The sequence below is a fragment of the Natator depressus genome, chromosome 23 (assembly GCF_965152275.1).
Source record: "Natator depressus isolate rNatDep1 chromosome 23, rNatDep2.hap1, whole genome shotgun sequence".
Classification (NCBI taxonomy): Eukaryota; Metazoa; Chordata; order Testudines; family Cheloniidae; genus Natator; species Natator depressus.
The window spans coordinates 15,091,767-15,106,973 of NC_134256.1; the positions used below are offsets into that span (position 1 = coordinate 15,091,767).

Below are 15,207 nucleotides of genomic sequence, written 5' to 3' on the forward strand. Positions count from 1 at the left end.
TGGGACAGGACTTCCGGTGGGGGGGGCAGAGGTCAAGGGGTGGGGTTAAAGGGGTCAAGGGGTGGGGTGGGTGTCACATGACACACCTTGCTTCCGGTCATGTGGCAGCCTTGACCCCGGAAGTAATAACCCATGGGGCGGGACTTCCGGTGGGTGGGGCTAAGAGGTCAAGGGGCGGGGCTGAGGGGTCAAGGGGGCGGGGCTAAGGGGTCAAGGGGCGGAGTCAGGGTTTGATTGATGGTAGGGCCCTTATACTACTGGTGTCACCTGGCCTGTGACAATCCAATGCCAATCACGTTGTTGTGATGCAGCAGGAGGGGCCCAGTCATTTTCTATAGATGTCTGCTGGAGTGCAGGCTCTTCCGGGCCACTCCCCAGAATGTGTCTCACATTTCCATGCTTCGTTGCCAAGGCCAGATCCCAGATGTGAGCTCCTATCAACTGCACGTCCATCCCCTAGTTGCACCTGTAGCTTTAATGCTCCAAAGGGCTCTTAGTAACACAGAAAAGGAATTCCCCTTAGACAGAAGGGTTGAGATGGAAGAGCTGAATCGGGATCCAGACCCACGTCTTCCATCAAGGTTAGATGCTTTTCAAATCCCAGGGCTCCTGTGCCTTGGTGCGTATCACGAACCGCCAGCCCCGCTCCTATCAAAGCTGCTGGCTCCTGGGGCTGGGAGTGTGTCTGTGGGGTGTCTGTAACTAACCCCAGTTGTTATGGGACACAGCATCACACAGCACCTGTCTCTGTGTCTAACTCTTTTCTCTTCCCCATTTTAGCATCTAAGGAAAAGAAGATCAAGGAACTAGAATCAGGTACTTGGATAATCCCTAGTAAACATGTGTCTCTGCTTTCACGTTCTAACATGATATGAATGTAGCACCCACTCTCCACCTGATTACCTCCTTTAATGCCAATCCGCTTACAGGTTTAGGTTCTTTTGGATCCCGCCACCCACTCAGCAGGGTGTATCTTCTTTCTTTTTTCCTATGAAATTATTTGGCAGTGCCTCCACCCCCCTCGCTCTTTCCTGGCAGGGTCACCAGGGCAGCTTGGGCGGAAAATTCTAACCACAGGGTAACCCCCACTTACTTGCCAGATAGTTGGAGACTTCCAAGAAATAACACAAACACATACAATATATTCAGTACAATAATTATATTAAACAGAAGAGAAATACAACATAACAGGGTAAAACACTATTTTTAGGGTCACCGGTGCCCACACTGAAGATACCCGTGACTTGATGTAGCAAATGTAAAATTAGTGTCCTGTTGGTACGCGTACTTTGCTGGGGCCCTTGATGACCTATAACCCCAAAATTCTTCTCTGCAGTGGTTTAGCAGTGTGGCTGACTGGGTTCAGTGCAGCCCAAAGGACTCACAAGTGGGAGAAGGTGGTAAATCCCTCCACAGATGTAATATGCAGCAGGTTATAAAATCCTCAAACCCTTACTCCCTGGCTTGAGGACACAGTTCACAGAGTAGAGGGGTCCCCAAAACAAATTCCCTGACTAACTAAACGATGGTGCACTCACAAACTCCATGAATGATCCTCAGGTTCGAAGATGACTCTGGACTCCTCTGTCACGGCTCAGGGGCTGCTCTCTGCTGGCAGGGATCCTCCTCAGGCAGCAATCAGGCTGCGTCGGTCCCAGGATTTTCCCTTACCACAAAGGGGTGCAGGGCTCAAGGGGTAGGTTACACAACTACACTAACATCCCAACTGTAGCCTCCTACCCCAGCCTCCAGTAACACACTCAGCAGGCAGCTTCCCTGGACGAGCAGCCAGAGCAGAGCTGCCCACGTGCTGACTGGTCTCACCGAGGGAGCTGGGGGGCGAACTCAGCCTGGCTGGGCAAGTTTCCCAGCAAACTCTACAAATTGGGAATCATCAGTGGGGAAGGAAAAACCCAGCTGAGGGATCTGCTGTCAGGTCCCTAGAGGCCTGTTCTCAGGGGGAACCCTGCATGCAGGCCTGGGATTCACCAGCTCCCAGCATGGCCAGTCCTGCCCTTGCCCTGTCTGGCTCCAGACTGACTCCAAAATGGCTTCCCCCTGGGAGGGCTTCTCACTCCGTATTGCTTGCCGGGCAAACTCTGAGTCTGCCTTGGCTCCCCCTCCCTACCAGAGACAATGTGCCTTTCCCTGAGCTGCCAGCACACAGGGCCCCAGGAATCGAGGTAATCTCCTTGCGAGTACATGAAAATCACCACACACAATGTATGTACTTCAGTCACCTTCATGATTATCTCCCCCTCCCATGGAAATATTCAAACACTGCAGTGTTTGCAGCTCACATTTCAATATCATCCTTAATGACAGAGAGTGAATTTAGTGCCTATGGACTAGCAGGATTTAACCAGGGACTGGGCAAACTTCCTCCCTGAAATTCTATGCATATATCTCAATTCTGACTTGCTCTGCTGGTCCCCCAGTGCCCACCCACAACTCCCTGCTATCTTTGCCCTGGGCTCCCTGCCACCACTCTGCCAGTGTCCCTCAATCCTGACCAGCAGCCCCCTGCTAACCAGCCCTGGGCTCCCTTGCACAAAGCTCTTCTGGTACCACTCAGTCTTGACCTGCAATCCCCAACTATCACAGCCCTGGACTCTCCAGTCCCAAAGCTCTGTGGTGACCCTCAATCCCAGTGTGCAGTTAGTGGTGGCATTAGGTTCCTGCAAGCCGTACAATTCCAGGGAACCCTGAGGCAGCGAGGGGCCCCCTGAAAGCCAGAGCTGGTCCACCAGGCGTCAGCTGCTCCATTGTGCTCAGTGTTGCCCAGCGTTCTGAATGGTGTCCTCTGCACACAGTGTGACCTCACACACCACACATGCCAGGTCACTGGTAGGGGCCCAAGAACTGAGCTGTGCAGGGGTTTCCCATGGGACAAACACCACCACTGCCTGCAGCCCCCAGCTATCCCAGCCCTGGGCTTCCTCCCCCAGCCCCATCTCTGTTGGCATCTCTCAGTCCCCAGCCACAGCTTCCCTGCTATCCCAGCCCTCAGCTCTGGAGTCCTGTCCTGTTTCCCCCCATCCTAGTCTAGGGCTCGAATGAACAGTGTCTCCAAAACCTACTATGCTTTATATGGGCTCCGTGAGGGGCACTCTGATGGGCCCCACCATCCACCTTGTTCCACTAGGAGCCGAGACAGGACCTGGCCCACATCTCTAGGGGTGAACTGTAACTCCAGAGCCACATAGTCCCACGGACTCTTCCCCAGCTAAGCTCCTGCCAACCATTAACCCTAGAGTTACACAAATCAACACCACAAAGGGATTGCCCGGCACAGAAATAGGATGTCTAAGGCTGGGTAACAGACTACAGGAGTACAGGCCTCTCTCTATGTGATACATGTTCGGGTATGACACTCCGTCCCCTCATTCCTGGCAGGGCCATCAGCTGGGGGTGCTGCCCCCAGGGGCAATTTGTTTAAAGGCTGATCTGGGACCTTGTCTGTTGTTCATTAACAACAATTTTGTCTGACATATCCTGTCGGTTCTGAAACCCTTGGTTCATCGGGTACATCTACACTGCAGCTGGGAATGAGCATCCCAGCTCAGGTAGCTGACTCATGCTAGCTCTGCTCGAGTGTCATGCATGGTCAGCCTAGTTGTCAGAGCAGGAGCAGGAGTCAGGTGTGAACATGCAGCAGGGTCAGCTTCCCAGGAGATCACAGTCAGGGAGAAGGAGCAGGTAGGACAAAGGAACCAGTCTTGGGCAGGGAATGCCCCAGTTGCATGGAGAAATTCCTGGTCCCGTGCTTCATTTAAATAGAAGCAGAGAACCAATCAGGAGCCACAGCATTCCACTAATCAGATACCCGAAATGGAGTCCTCTGTTACAGTTGAGGTTGTAGGTCTGGTAAGTGTTAGCAGGTCAGTGGGAGGTGGGTTGGAACTTACTGGCTGAGAAGAGCCCTGTGGACCAGGCTTCAAGACATCTCCCTGGCATCAGTCCCTTGCCACGTGAGGCCCCCTGGGTAACACTGGACCAGGCTTTTGGGGTGATTCTTATGGAATGCTCATACTAGCACAGGAGTGTGTATATTTTCCACCGTCTCTCAGGTGTTCTCAGGACCGTATCCCTCCCAGATAAGGTACTAAAGTCTGTCAAAAGGGTTTCCCATGTAGGGTTTCAAAAGTGAGACATGAAACACTGGGTGAAACTCCTGGGAGTGTGATAGTTGATGTTCAGAAGTGCCTGAGTTAACCTGTTGCTGTGTCCTAAAGGGGCCAAGGAACTGAAAGTCCAGCTTGCGAGAGGGTCTGTCTGTTCAGAGATGCTTTGTGGAGAGCCATACTTTTCCCCCCACTGAGTACGTGGGGCCTTGCGGACATGAGGAATCCGCTATACTAGGTCTGAGGTGGCTGGGTTGGGAGAGGACATAGGTAATTGCAGGTGGAATCAGGAGTGGTACCTTTAGTTAGTGGAAAACGGTCTTTGATCCACAGATGTATGGTCTATGTTGTTATATGGAAACTCTGCAGAAGGGAGAAGCGAGGACCAGTCACCCTGGTGGTGGCTGACGTAACATTGTAGCTACTGTTCGAGGATCTGGTTGGTCTTTTCCTTTTGCACACTGGACTTGGGAGGGTAAATGGAGAAAAGACACATGTGGATCCCCATCAGGCAAAGGGCCTCACACCAGAACCGGGCCATGAACTGAGGCCGCTGATCAGAGGTGATACGTTCTGGAAGGCCATGGAGATGAACTGCATGGTTTATACATAGTTAGGCCATCACTGCAGCATAGCATATGCCTGTGTTGGGGACGAAAACAGCCATTTTGGTAAAGTGTCCACTACTGTCAGTATTGCTATGAATTTCTACAATAAAGTCTACAGTGATAGCCACCCAGAGTTGAGACAGGATGGCCAAGGGATGGAGAAGATCATAGGTGTGTGTGTCATCTTGGCATAGGCACAAACATTACAGGAGGCAATGAATGACTGTATTATGGGGTGCATCCAGGGCCACCAAAAGGAATGGGATCTGAACCATTGGGCCTGACACTTCCCCAAGTGTTCCACTAGAGAAAAATCATGGCACAGTTGCAGGAATACAACTGCTGCTTAGTCTAGGGGAACACAGTAGCCTATGTTGTCCATGCAGACTGTCAGAACCAGGATGTGGGCAGTCAGGCCTAGTGGTCAGAACAGGGATCAGAAGCCAGGAGCCAGGCCAAGGCAGGATACCAGAAGATCAGAGATCGAGACGGTGCAGAAGGGCAGCCGGAGAGTCAGGAGAAGGTAGCAGGTCATGTTACCAGGAGATCAGAGTCAGGCAGCAGGAGCAGCTAGCACAGGGGAGGCAGCACTAAGCCAGCTGCTCTCTAAAGATGACTGCTGCTGTCCAGGCTCTTCTGGGCCATTTCCCAGAATGTGGCTTACGTTTCCAAGCTTTGTTGCCAAAGCCAGATCCCAGATGTGAGCCTCAATCATCTGCATGTCCATCCCCTAGTTACACCTGGAGCGTGTAGCTTTGATGCTCCAAAGGGCTGTTAGTAACACAGAGAAGGAATTCCCCTGAGACAGAAGGGTTGAAAATGTCAGAACTGTATCGGGATCCAGACCCACGTCTTCAATCAAGGTGAGATGCTTTGCAAATCCCAGGTCTGCTGCATGTTGGTGAGAATCACTAACCGCCAGTTCCGCTCCTATCGAAGCTGCTGATTCCTGTACTGGGGCTGGGAGTGTGGCTGTGGGGTGTCTGTAATTAACCCCAGTCATTATGGGGCACACAGCATCACACAGCTAACTCTTTTCTCTTCCCCATTTCAGAGGCTGAGAAGAAGAAGGGTTGGTTCGGCTAATGTCTCTGCAGGAGCTCCACTCTAGGTGAGCTAGTGCCCCCTGTGCCTTTCACTGGAGATTTCTACTGGCAGTGTCCGTTCAGCCCATGTGTGTGTGCTAGTCAGCCTCATACCCCCTGCCGTTGTTCTATAGCGCTGGGTGGACAAACCACCCTCAGTTCCTTCTCTGCCGCAAAGCTCCCAGCAGAGAACTCTGAAGCTGAGGGGATGGAGGGTGGGTCGTGGAGCACCCCTAGGGACACATCTCGAAGGACCACAGTTCCTGCACAGGGTGAGTGACCATTTCTTGCAATCAGGTACTTGGATAATCCCTAGTAAACGTGTGTCTGGGCTTTCACACTGTCATGTGATGGGAAAGTGACCACATGTGCTGTATGAATTTCAGTCACCTTCATGATCATCTCCCCTGCCTGGGAAATAAACAAACCCTGCAGTGTTTGCAGCTCAGGTTTCAGTATCATCCTTAATGACAGAAAGTGACTCTAGTGCACAGGGAATGGCGGGACATGGGGCAGGTCTACACTACGGTTTATGATGATATTACTGACGTTGCTCAGGGGAGTCAAAAAGCACCAACCTAAGCGCAGGTGTGGCCCGCGCTATGTCAGGGGCAGACGCTCTTCCACCAACAGAGCCACAGCCGGTCAGGGAGCTGGATTAGCTTTACTGACAGGGGAGCTCTTGCCCATCGGCATAAAGCATCTTCACCAGACACACCACAGTGGTGCAGCAGCGCCAAGGTAGCGCTTCTAGTGTAGACTGGCCCTTAGTTAGGTGCCCGCAAACTTCCTCCATGCAGTTCTGTGGAGACATCTCAGGTCAGACTTGCAAAATCCCTGATCCCCAATGCTGGGCTCCCTGCCTGCAGCCAGCTCTGCTGGATCCCTTTGTGCCCACCTGTAGCCCCCCAAAATCCTAGCCTTGAGTTCTGCCTGTGACTCTCAATCCCCACCTGCAGCCCCCTGCTATCCCCGCCCAGGACTTCCCAGGCCCACAGCTCTGTCAGAGCCCCTCAATCCTGTCCTGCACCTAATGGTGGCATTAGGCACCTGCAATCTCACCGGCCACACGTCAGCTACTCTATCTTGCTCAGTGCTGCCCGGGGCTCTGAATGGTGTCCTCTGCACAGCGTGAACTCACACACAGCACACATGCCAGGTCACTGGTAGAGGCCCCAGAACTGAGCTGTGCAGGGGGTCCCCATGGGACAAACACCTCCACTGCCTGCAGCTCCCGGCTATCCCAGCCCTGGGCTTCCTCCCACAGCCCCAGCTCTGTTGGCATCCCTCAGTCCTCACCCAGAGCCTCCCTGCTATCCCAGCCCTCAGCTCTTCAGTGCTGTCATGTTTCCTCTCCACCTCGTTTAGGCCTGGGCCTCAAATAAACAGAGCCTCCAAACCCTACTATGGTCCATAAGGGCTTTGTGAGGTGCACGCTGATGGGCCCCACCTTGTTCCACTAGGAGTCGAGACAGGACCTGACCCAATGGCTCTAGGTGTGGACAGTAACTCCAGTGCCCCATGAAGCCATTGCCCAGCTAAGCTCCTGCCAACCACTAACTACTAACGTTACAAACTTTTGCAGATCAGCACCACAAAAGGATTGCCCAGCACAGAAATAGGAGGTCTGAGGCCTGGTGACAGGCTGCAGCAGTGCAGGCCTCTCTGCACCTGATACATGTTCTTGCGTGACGGTCTCTCCCCTCATTCCCGGCTGTGCCATCAGCTGGGGGTGCTGCCCCCTGGGGCAAATTGTGGGCTCTGTTTAGGGGCTGATCAGGGACCTTGTCTGTCGTTCATTAACAACAGTTTTGTCTGACACGTCCTGTCAGTTCTGAGACCCTTGGCTCATTGGGTACATCTACAGTGCAGGTGGGAGCGAGCTTCCCGGCACGGGTAGCCAGACACATATTAGCTCTGCTTGAGCTAATGCACTAACAATAGCAGTGTGGGTGGGTGTAACGTGGTCTCTGGGATGCAACCTGGACTGTGGGACCACTGACTCCCCCCCCCCCATATGCACCAACGTGGGCTGCCTCTCACAGTGTGGTGCTGATTTCAAGCTACAAACCTCTGACAGGCACTGCACTTGCACAGCCATCCACAGGCAGGGACACACCCAACCGAGTTATGTGAAGATCTCCCAGCAACTCATGAACCAGCAATAGGGAGGGTCCAGCCAATTCCCCCCAGTGCCCCAGTCTTGCACCCCAGAACTGTACCGTCCTGCACTGGTCAGAAGCCTGGCCAGTGTAAGTTCATGACCCAGTCCACAGACACACACCAGCCTTTGCAAACTGAGCTGAGATTTCTTAAGCACTTCAACCAAAACACACTGTTTAAGGTAAAATATAAAACAGATTTATTAACTCCAGAAAGGTAGATTTTAAGTGATTACAAGTAGCAGGCGTAGAGATCAAAGTTGGTTACTTAATAAATAAAAATAAATTTGCAGTCTGAGTTCTACAGACTAAACAGGGTTTGAATCAGGCAGCATCTCAGCCTGACAGATGGTCCAAGCAGTTACAGTTCCTCAATACACAGGCTGGGACTGCCTTCCAGCCTGGGCCCACCCTTCCCCAGTTCAGAGTCTTTGTCCTCCAGATGTTCTTCCAGGTGTTGAGTTGGGAGTGGAGAGAGGTCAAGTGATGATGTCACTTCCCCTCTTTTATAATTTCTTCCAGCTTGCTGGAAAGATCTTGCTGTGACGAGGGGATCAGGCAGCCCCCATTGGTCAAGCCCCCATTGGTCAGGCAGCCCCCACTGCTGCAGTGCGTAGCTTTGATGCTCCAAAGGGTTATTAGCAACGCAAAAAGGGAATTCCCCTTAGATGAAAGGATTGAAGACGTCAGAGCTGTATGCGGATGCAGACTTAAGTCTTCCACCAAGGCTAGATGCTTTGCAAATCCCACCCAGGATTTTTATCCTACCAGTGTCCCTTTAAAATTCCCAATCTGCTGGGGGCAACCACAGCTAAACAGCACCTTCTTACAGGCCTGGATTCTGCTCTGGGTGACACCAATTTAAATCCAGAGTCACTCCTGTGACGCACATGGAGTTATTGTGGATTTACAGCAACGTCTCTGAGAGCAACATTTGCTCCAGTCCCCAATACTGAGACAATTGAGAGCCAGTCGTTGCTATTTGCAGAGATCTCTGGTCTCTGGATGAAAGGGCCTGTCTCTAGGGTGACCAGATGTCCCAATTTTTGGGTCTTTTTCTTATATAGGCTCCTATTATCTCCCACCGCTGTCCTGATTTTTCACATTTGCTGTCTGGTCACCCTACCTGTCTCTCACTTCACACAGCTGGGACATTTCTCCTTCAGCAGCGAGGGCCCACGAACTATGTGTAAAGCGATCACATGGTCACAGAGCAACACCCAGAACTGAGCCCTCTGCCTAAATGACAGGGAATAACTCCATCTCTTTCCATTTCAGACAGGGCGGTCACAGAGCTAGGTAAGAGGACGCGTTTTCATGTCGCATTTCACATCACTTGGTTCCTTTCTATTTGCCAATGACCCCTCTCCCAGAACGGCGTCTCCTGGGGGAACGAGTTCCCCACGTTGCCCCTGACCATGTTTGTTTCTCTTCCCTTGCAGATTTCAGGAGGGCTCAGAGCTACATGGGTGAGTGGGGCTGTGAGGGGCTGAGCAGACGCTGCCCTGGGGTTAGTGGTATTGGCGATACACAGATGAGCTGTCAGAGGTGTGGGGTCCCCATGGGGTGGGCAGGGCAGGACGTGCGCTGGCTGCAGAGCCATGGGGCTGGATGCCACGAATGGTCCTGAACACACTGCCCTGACCTGTAAGTCTCAGCCCCAGGCAGCTCCCTCACAATCCCCCCCTCAGCTAGTCCTGACACCCCCCCCCCCACATCTCCCACTGGTCCTTCAGCAATGATCCATCCCTACCCTAGCTCCCCCTACAGACCCACTCAGCCCTCCCCCTACAGCCTTCAGAGTCTTCACCCTTCCATGGACTGCCAGAGCCCTAACGCCTCCCAGGGACAGATCCTGTGCAGGGGGGAGTGAGAGGAAGCAAGGAGCCCAACCCTCACTGCCCCTTGTCCCACCTCCCCACCAGCTCAGGGACCAGGACCAGCCACATCCCTGGAGCTCCCGGCCAGATCCAGGCTGGCGGGGCCAGTCTCACTAGTCATCCCAACCTTAATACTCTGTCCTTCGCTCCAGCTGTGCTGTCTGGAATCTCTCCTGTGGAATCGTGGAGTCCCTGATGGACCCGTGGCTAATGGAGTTATTCTGGTTTCTCTCCCCAGTCTGCATCATCCTGGAGTCAGTTTGACAACATCCTGAAATCACCGTCTCTGGGGGTGGCAGAAGAGTCCGACATGACCCACAATCTCCATGGCCGGCTGCCTATCTGGAGCCCTGATAGCTCTGGGGAAGGAGGGGTTTGTGTCCAGGAATCATTATGCTTTAGGCCTTGTCTACACTGCCACTTTACACTGCTGCAACTTTCTTGCTCAGGGGTGTGAAAAAACATCCCCTGAGCATTGCAAGTTTCCGTTCTGTAAAGCGCCAGTGTAGACAGTGCACCAGCGCTGGGAGCTGCGCCCCTCCTGGGGTGGGTTTTTCACAGCGCTAGGAGAGCTCTCTTCCAGTGCTGGAGCCGTGACTACACAGCCATGTTAAAGCGCTGCCTCAGCAGAACTTTAACATTGCTAGTGAAGACATCCCTTTAAAGATGGAGTTTGCAGGGGGTACTGGGAGGTGGGAGACAGCCCGGACTAGGAGCTGGGGATGCTGAGCAAGACTGTGAGGGGCAGAGTGAGACAGGAGAGACGGGAGAGACTCCCTGAGGGGGGTGCTGGGCTCTAGGGAGATCTGGGGGACGGTATCACCCCAGCGAGGCCGACACTGTGATCCAGAACTGGGGTGAGACGCTGACAGTGGTTGGGGTGTGTCATAAATGTAAAGGGAAGGGTAAACACCTTTAAAATCCCTCCTGGCCAGAGGAAAAATCCTCTCACCTGTAAGGGGTTAAGAAGCTAGGATAACCTCGCTGGCACCTGACCAAAATGACCAATGAGGAGACAAGATACTTTCAAAAGCTGGAGCGGGGGGGGGGGGGAAACAAAGGCTCTCTGTCAGTGTGATGCTTTTGCCGGGAACCGAACAGGAATGGAGTCTTAGAACTTAGGAAGTAATCTAGCTAGATATGTGTTAGATTCTGTTTGTTTAAATGGCTGAGAAAATAAGCTGTGCTGAATGGAATGGATATTCCTGTTTTTGTGTCTTTTTGTAACTTAAGGTTTTGCCTTGAGGGATTCTCTGTGTTTTGAATCGGATTACCCTGTAAGGTATCTACCATCCTGATTTTACAGAGGTGATTCTTTTTTACTTTTTCTTCTATTAAAATTCTTCTTTTAAGAACCTGATTGTTTTTTCATTGTTCTTAAGATCCAAGGGTTTGGGTTTGAGTTCACCTCTGTAAATTGGTGAGGATTTTTATCAAGCCTTCCCCAGGAAAGGGGGTGTGGGGTTTAGGGAGGATTTTGGGGGGAAAGACGTTTCCAAGCGGGCTCTTTCCCGGTTACATATCTGTTAGACGCTTGGTTGTGGCAGCAATAAAGTACAAGGGCAAAAGGTAAAATAGTTTGTACCTTGGGGAAGTTTTAACCTAAGCTGGTAAAAATAAGCTTAGGGGGTTTTCATGCAGGTCCCCACATCTGTACCCTAGAGTTCAGAGTGGGGAAGGAACCTTGACAGGGTGTATCTGGATCTAGAAGGGGGGAGTCTCTCATTTTATAGTGTCAGTTCAATGGCCCTTATCCTGGAGATTCTTGTGGAAGGTTCTGAGAGATTGTTCCCGTTCCTCAGCCCTGGTCACTCTGCGGGGAGGGACCAGGGGAAACCCCCCAGCATCTGCTCTCTCAGCGACTGGGATTTCCACATAAATTAGGATTTAGTGGGTCTGTTATTCAGGGACATTCCACAGCCCCGCACAACCCCCTGCCCTCAGGGACTGGGAGGGGCAGGAAAAAACACAGGGCCGCCTGCAACCCGAGAAACAGCCCCAGCGCCTGGACAGCACTCAGCCCTGGAGACAAGGAAGTGAAAGAAAATAGCTCATGTGGGTTACAATAAATCCAAAAGCATCTACCCACTAACCTGCTTCCCAAGTTGAGGATGGGGAATAAAACAGAGCAGGAGCATCCACAACTGCAAACAGCCCCCAAAGAGACGGGGGGAAAAAAACATCAAAATCCTGAGGTCTGGACCCCTCCCATGGGGCAAAGGGAATCACACAGAGAGAAACGCTCAGAACTTGACTCCAGAAGGGGCTCTGGAGCTGACTCTTGTTCCCAGGATACCAGGGCCTGGAAATACAACGGGCGAATCAGACCTAAACGTCGACACCTGGGAAAGAACCTCGCCCCACAGGGAACGTGGAGAAATGGCGACACGTTAGATGTTTCCTCCCCCTGAACTCAAAGGAAAACTGCAGCAATTTGTCATAACGCTTTGACCGGACCCCCAGTTACATCGGAATGAGCTGATTGGAGAGAACTGCGTTAACGCGACTGTTAAATGTAGGAAATTCAATACACACCAGTCGGGGGATGCAGCGGGGAAGGGTCTCGCAGTGGCACTGACTCACTCCCATTGCAGACACACACACATGCTGCTCCTGCCAGCCTCAGGCTGTGCCAGTGGGTGACAGGATCGGGCCCTCTGTGAATCAGACTGGGTTGTGATAGTCTCACACTGAGCAGCACCCCGAGGGCTGAACCTGCCCCCAACAACCGGAGCCCTCTCCTGGGCTCTAGCAGGGCTGGCTGGGCTCACTGGGAGCAGGGATGATGGACGATGCTGCAGAAGCTTTTCATGGAACAAGGACGTGGGGAAGTCCAGATGCTGTTGGAAATTGTAGCGAGGGGGCTGGGGTGCAAGAGGGGAACAGGCTGCCAGCTGCAGCGTTGCCAAGTCTCATGGTGTCATGGAATGGAAATTTTTCATAATATTTTGGATGAATATGGTGTGTGCCTCAGTTTCCTCTACGTGGTGCGTGGTTAACTAGTGGGGAGGGGGAAGGGTGTTTGCTCTTTGCAGAGGCCCAGAGATACAGGTGTGACCAGTGCCTAGCTGCCTGGGGCCTGGAGCCTCTGGAGACTCTCAGAAGACGATGGCCGCTGCAACTGCCTGGATATTTGGCACCTAGCAAGAAATGACCACGGATGGCCCCACCCACCTTGGGAAGCCAGCTGGGTGTGACCAGCTGGAGGACAAAGGACTGGGGAGGGGCCAGGTGGGGTTGTTAAATATGGGCTGCTGGAGGCAGAGAGAAGCTCCTGGACTGGGACTAAAGAGGAGTCTGAGGTCTCTGGACTGACCCAGATGGATTATGCTGGAACTTTCGATTCTCTGTGTTAACTAACAACTTCCTACACTGTGTTCTAAACACCTAATAAACCCCTCTGCTGTTACAGTGCTGGCTGAGAGTCACTCCAGAGTCAGAGTCGGGGGTGCACTGCTCCCTTTGGGTGTGCAAGTCTCCCCCAGGTGTCCAGCTCAGGCGGACTCACTAAGGGGAGCTCACAGCATGAAGCTGGGGGGTTGAAAGCTCTGAGGTTCGGTCCCAGGAGACGGTGAAGCCAAGTGGCTCACCCTACGGAGAGTGTGACCCTATATGGGCTGACACGCTGCAGGGAACCTCCCAGGGACTGTTCCAGAGCACCAGACCTGTGGATCCATGACACACGGTATCTGTTGCTTCCTTTAAAGCCCCAGCTCCTGGAGTCCTGGGATTGTCGGAGAATCTCAGCTTTGGTTTAAAACAAATAAAAAATAAGTTTCTAGCCTGTGGCTGTGTGTGGAGTTGTAAAGTGTGACCCCAATGCCCCTGTGCACCATGTCTGGCTTTACTGCTGGGTGTGCTGCATTTAAACCCTAGGGCCTGGCTGTCGGTTTAGTGCAGGTCGTGATGGGACCCAGCAGCGAATGCGGGGCAGGGAGTCCTGGGCAGCGCCACCCACAAATGCTGGGTCCACACTAGGTAAAAAGTGTGTGTGCGATGAGCTGGCTGGACCCAGACAGTGCTCTCAGCATCAGATCCCAGTGGAGACAAGGCCGCCTGTGCCATGGGCATTTTAACTCCCTGTAGCTGGTGGAGATGAACCCCAGGGAGGTGTTATGGTGTGAGAACACCTTTTTCCTGGTGTAGCCAGCACCCAAACCAGCCATTTCCACCCTGGCACTGGGAGTTAGGGGAACAAATGAGAATCACTGGGTGTGACGGATTTGGAGCTGCCCTGTAATAACCTCTGAACATTGTCTGCTCTGTTTGTCTGATTGTTGTGTGGGGGTCACTGCATGAACACAAGGGGTTAAGGGGTTAATTAGAGCTGGGGTTGGCTGCCCCCACTTCCTGGCAAACACTGCACGGGATAAGAGACACTGCAGAGCCATCTGCTGTGACATCCCCTTTGGCCTCCTGCTGAGCCACCCGCGGTGAACCAGGCTCAGGACCCAGGAGGGAACAGGGACCTTGCACTGCACTGACAGACACCCGGAAGGATGGGGAGGGGGAGGCAGAGATTGTGGGGAGCAGATGGCAGCCCCAGAGGTGAGGGCCTGGGGTAGGACAGGCTGCCTACGTCTAGGGATGAGATAGACCTGCAAGGACCCTGTTACTGTGTTAAACCCTGTTCTCTGGCTGTGCCTGGCTCCTGCCGTTGAGATCAAACAAGATTTTGTAAGAAGCTGTTTGAGTCACTGCCATCATGGCTGGTCACCACTCCAGTGGGTGGAACTGCAGGAACCAAGTCCAGACCTGCTGGGGGTCAGCCCAGCCAGTCCACGGGGGGCTGCAGCCCAGGGCCAGTCTGAGAGGGGAAGGTCTGAAGAGGCACCCAGCGAGGGAACAGAGGAGCAGCCAGCCCTGTAACTGACACGATATTTGTGCATTAGCCCAGCTGCCGGGAAAGAGGGATTCATCTCCAAGTGATGGCCCATACGCATTCCACTCTAGGGATGTGCAAACTCCGCGCATGGTGACCGGAAAATTTTCCCTCAGTGGCACCTGTCAGGGCAGCTCGAGCACCCTCTGCTGCAGCGCGCTGTTAGCACCGGCATAAAGCACCCAGCCGACCCCACGCCCCTCAGCTCCTTCTGACTGTCTGAGATGGTTGCTGGAACCACTCTCCTTGCATCTGCTAGTTCTCTCAGTGGACCTTCTTGTTACATAAAAGAATAAATGGATACAAATCAGATGTCAAGAATTATAACATTCATAAACCAGTCGGAGAACACTTCAATCTCTGTGGTCACGCGATTACAGACATGAAAGTTGCGATATTACAACAGAAAAACTTCAAAACCAGACTCCAGCGAGAGACTGCTGAATTAGAATTCATTTGCAAATTA

The 15,207-nt window shown here is 52.8% G+C and overlaps 1 long non-coding RNA gene across 1 annotated transcript; it reads left to right on the forward strand.

The window, feature by feature from the left end:
* The first annotated feature begins 795 nt into the window (after positions 1-795).
* Positions 796-10,612, forward strand: LOC141976184 (uncharacterized). The gene is made up of 5 exons (XR_012636083.1): positions 796-816; positions 5,787-5,843; positions 9,258-9,278; positions 9,422-9,448; positions 10,098-10,612. It is a non-coding gene; the product is annotated as an uncharacterized LOC141976184 (long non-coding RNA).
* The last annotated feature ends 4,595 nt before the right edge of the window (positions 10,613-15,207 follow it).